Here is a 5,395-nt window from a genome sequence, read left to right as displayed (position 1 = left end):
GGAGGAGCTGGCCCAAGTGGCTGGGGAGAGGGAAGTCTGGGTCTCCCTGCTTAGGCTGCTGCCCCCGCGACCCGACCCTGGATAAGCGGAAGAGAATGGATGGATGGATGGATGAACTTTGCGTAATAGAAATGATGATTATTATTATGGATTTGACCACCTGAGTGAGACTAACTCTAAGTCTAGCTATGAGTACCATCAGAAGCCAGCAAACAGTTCAGAGAGTTTACTCTACCATGAGAAAGATCTGTCTGGCCGCTGTCTCTTGGTACCAATCAAGAACGCTTTTAGGCCACAGTGGGAGTAAGTTAACTGGGAGATGTCATCTCCAGGACACTTCCCGTCAGCGGGAGCTGAGTCGAACGCAAATTCATTTGTTTGTCAATAGTGAGACTGAATGGAAATGGTCCTCCAAAGTTATGAAAACCAGAAGGAGCAAAATGGGCAGAGCAGCATAAGGTCAATAGACAAGCAAGCCATGGATTATTTTATAGAAGCTTTAGGGATAAAATAGATTTTTATTTTAAATTTAGGTTGAATCTGAGCTTTCTTCGAAAACTGTGTTGACCGTGATGGCTTTGTTTGTTTTTATGGCAGTTTTAAAAAAAATATGTTAAAATTTTTATAAAATTGTAATTGTTTTTTTAATATAAAAATGAACATTGTTATTTATAATTTTTTTCTAAATTACTCACCCCAAGTTTATATCCTTGCTCTAAGTTATTTAGTCCAAGTCAAACTAACTTCAGACACTTGTAACAAAGCTCTAGTACTAAGCAGACATGTAAAGTACTCAATTAATAAAAGTCAAGTCAAGCCAAATTTATTTATATAGCACTTTTCAGCAACAAGGCAGTTCAAAGTGTTTTATATCATAAAAAAGTAAGTAAAATAAAAAGATGAAAAACAAAGCTAGGAAACAAAGATATAAAAAGCTAAACTAAACTTATCTAAAACAAGTTGTATTAAGCCATTCTAAAATAAACTGAGGAAAACCAAACTAAGATATATTACACTGATAATAAGCTAACATAAACTAAACTAGGATTTAAAAACCTCAGATGAACAGATTAGAAATTATACAAAGCTAAGATAGACTAAACTAAAGGTACTAAACTAATTAAGAATACCAAAAAAGTCAAATAAGAGTTAAAACATTTCAATAAAAGGCCAAGATACAACAAACTGATAGGAAGAATCTTGGATATTTTCCATAGTTCAACAAGGTCAGTAGAACGTGCAAGTTTTAACATCCACTTACTTTTGACCGTAGATCACGACCACGATCACTGGGCTGACTTGCCATTCTCTTGTTTCTTCTCAGTTTGACTGAATGCTTTTCCCTATTTTACCCATGTAATTACAGTTGTTCAGGTCCTAAATGTGGATTCATATATAAACAATCTTACAGTATTAAAAGTAGATGTGGGTGTAATGACATATATATTTTTCTCTCACAAAAATATGTCTTAGCCACGAGACAAGTAAAGAGGGAAATGTGGTTTTTTTTCAAAGAAAACTCAGATGACCCAGCTTTCTACTAGCACCTAAACGCAACATCTACGCACAAATCTGGGAGCTCCCTAGAAGCGTGAAATGAGTCTCAAAAATAGTTGTGCACTCGTAACTGGATCTGTACGTAACTGCAGTTTTGTGTGTGTGTATCTGGCGACTTGTGTGTACTTTTTCAACATTTGGAGGCGTAGGAAAAGGTTTATTTTCTTTTTAAGGCTTACAATCATGTTTCACGGATACAACTATCCAAACTTACACACAAAGATGCTTACACGAGTTACAAATACATTTTACACACACACACAAATATTTTTACACTCGCACAAATATTTTTACACACACACAAATCCTTTTACACACACACAGATATTTTGAGACTATTTTCTCTCCATATAAAAAAAAACCCTCAGCTGAACAGATCAGAGGTGATACAAGCTAAGAGAGCCTAAACTAAACTAAACTAAACTAATGGTACCAAAGAGCTAACTAGGAGTTAAAACATTTCAATAGAAGGATCACATAGGCCCCTTTTCCACCGGCTCTAAAGGTCCCGGCTCTACTCTACTCGGCTTGCTTTGTGCGCATTTCCACTGGCATTTTTTCGAGGCCGGTCCCTGCTTTGGAGTCGGGCCAGCCGGGCCGGCCCTGCTTTCGTGGGTGACGCAAGCTTAGCTCCTGTTCACTTATTGGTCATGGGTGTGGCCAGATGCAAGCATACAGAGTGAAGAAAACAATGGTAGACAACAGCGTTAGCTCACCCTACAATGTTTATGCCGTCTGTCCCCCAGCTGAAGGCGCTGTAAAGCCTGAAATCTCCGGTGGAAAACAGCTGTCCTACTCCGTGCAACAATCGCTGCATCCAGAGCATTTCTTTCACTGTGCCTCTCTTCCTGAAGTCTCAGGAGAATTCCCATGAGTTTAAAAAACAGCAACAACACAGGGCCAATGTTGTGCTTAGCGCTTCTGTTGTTTCCACAAAGGGCACCAAGTTTCGGTAGCACAACCGAAACTTGCGCCAAGATCAATTCCATCATGCTAGCAAGTTCCAGGGACCGCTGTCTCACGCCTGCGACTCTCTACAAGAATCACTTCCTGTCTGTGGTTCTGGTCGCACAGCCTCTGAGTCTGAGCATTCACACATTCCTTCACACAGGCCAGGCAGCCTCGTAATGGCCAGAACAGCTGTCAACATTTTCCGAATTTCATGATTGCCAGGTAACCGCCAAGTCCAAAAAGCAGAAATCCTGTTATCAAAAATCCAGTTATGTACACATCTTCAACACCCTCGACTGATAGTGCAGACAAACACACAATCTTCCAATCGCCCCAGGAATCCATAGTGTGTCCAACTGGATAAGTCTGGTCGGGGCAAGAAGGCTCTCCTTTGCCCAGTCTTCTCGTCGAGAAAATTTGATCAACTGCGTTGAGAGACCAGTGTTAGGATTTGAGTTTTTGTATGAAGTTTGTTGTTTTCGTGTTTCAGTTTGAGTTTATTGTTTATTTTATTCAGTTATCTTGTTAGTTTGGTTCTTGTTATTTGTGTCTTTGTTCCCTGTGCCTCAGCCATCATTCACTTCTCCTCAGTCTATCTCTTGTCTGCCTGCCACGCCCATCTACAACTGTCCCAAGACTTGCAATCTTCTCACCTGTGCCCACTTCCCCTAATTGCCTCCTGCCTTTAAAACCCGGTCATCTCCTCCACTTACTTGCTGGTTCATTGTTCATTGTCTATTGTTCATTGTCCTTGCCTTGCCGTTTTGGATTTTGTTCATATTAGTTTTTGCTGCCACGTCAGCCTTTTGTTTGTTTAAAGAATAAATTTTGTTTGAAGAAGTCTGCTCTCTGGGTTCGCATCCTTCTCCACCGCCACTTCACAACCAGCTGATCAGATCCACAATTTGCAATTCAGAAGATATGCAAAGAGAGGCTCCAGAAAAGAATAGACAGCACGGGACATGGAGCAAAAGCAGGGGGAGAAGAAAAAAGCATCTTCACCAAGAGCAAAAAAAAAAAGTCCAGTTATGTCCTGGGGTCCCATTTATAGAATTGGCTTGAAACTTGCGTATGTCACTTTCCATGCAAAGTTTGTGATCTATAATAACACAAACTTGGGAAAATGTGCGGTCCCTCATGCAAACTCTGAGCCATGCATACCATATACGCTTATTTTGGAGACAGGGGAACTTGGCGACACAGTGAAGTGGGGAATTGAATCCACACTGCATCATGATTCCTCTCAGATATTTAATTTCACTCCATAATCAAACTTTAATCTTAGATCGACTTTATCATAAGCTGTCAAAACAGCAATATTATTTACGCTTCCGTTGTTGAGCCATAAGTTTTCTCCTCATCACATTCCTCTCCCTGGATGAAGTGAAGTGAAATTTATTTATATAGCACTTTTAAGCACAAGGCGACTCAAAGTGCTTCACAACACAAGAACAAAATTACAGACAAAATACAAGAGAGAAAACTAAACTAAACAACATTACAAAGTTACAGAACATGATAATGCCAATTAAGGTACAAGATAACTAAGCTAAAACATGACAATGATAACTAAGGTACAGGATAACTAAACTACTAAAACATGATATTATTAAACTAAGGCTCAAAGAATCTTGCTAACAGTGCCAAGGTCCGCTAAAACAGCCAACATAAAAAATGCTAAGTTAATCAAATTGATAGAAATAAAAACATGTGGTATAATGCTAAGAGGTACCAAAAAAATACACTCCTGATCAAAATCTTAAGACCAGTCAAAAAATTGCAAGAATTTGCATTTTGCACTATTGGATCTTAAGAAGGTTCTAAGTAGAGATTCACAATGTTAAAAGAAGAAATCAGCGTAAGAGACAAAAACCTTTGAGCGGGGAATTAATTGAAAACTGCATTTACACTCAAACATGATTTTTTCAGCTGATCAAAAGTTTAAGACCATAGCTCAAAAAAAACCTGAAAACCCCCCAAAACAGAAATCAAACTGTCAAAAAAAGGACTCAGTAATGAGTAGCTCCACCATTCTTGTTGATGACTTCAAACAATCGTTTAGGCATGCTTGATGCCAGTGTTTCCAGGAGGCTTGTTGGGGATTTTCTAAGTTACCCAACCTGAACAAAGAACCAGAGTAAATTGTTTTTAGGATACTTCTGCAAAAGGAGAAGTCACTTGAGCAACGACCTTTTGGGTCAAACTCACATTGAGTTCTGAAGTCCTGTAGCATCAGCATCTTTATATTAGAATCAAGGAATGGGTGGGGGCTGAATCGGTCAGGACCGGTTCTGCCACACAGATTAATCTTACAGCATGTAGTGAAACATTCTGTCTATCAATCCTGATACAAAGATTATCAGAGGTACAGTGACGTTACTTGGGTGATTGGCTGGTCTAATTAGATAATTTACTGGTTTACTTAGATAATTTACTGGCCTACTTAGATGATTTGCTGACGACTGTAAGCATGATAAAATGTAAACATGACTCAATTAATATCTCTTACATCCGGTGTGACACGTAGGCATGTTTTACACATAAACACAAAGGCTGGTAATATTGAAAAACCCTAACAAGGCTAGTGAGAATGTTGCTCCAAGTGTTGAAGATGGCTTCACGAAGGGCATCCAACATGCAGGATGGTCCAAAAGAGTGATGTTATTCTCTTGGAAGAACTCCTTTGTCAGGCGGGCATTGTGAACTGCAGCATTGTCCTGTTGAAAAATCCAATCATTACCACACAGACGAGGGCCCTTAGTCATGAGGGATGCCCACTGCAACATCTCCACATAGCCAGCTGCTGTTTGACGCCCCTGCACAACCTGAAGCTCCATTGTTCCATTGAAGGAAAACACACCCCAAATCATCATGGCGCCCCCACCAC

This window comes from Kryptolebias marmoratus, linkage group LG9, assembly GCF_001649575.2.
Source record: "Kryptolebias marmoratus isolate JLee-2015 linkage group LG9, ASM164957v2, whole genome shotgun sequence".
NCBI lineage: Eukaryota > Metazoa > Chordata > Actinopteri > Cyprinodontiformes > Rivulidae > Kryptolebias > Kryptolebias marmoratus.
Note: the sequence above shows the minus strand (reverse complement) of the source record.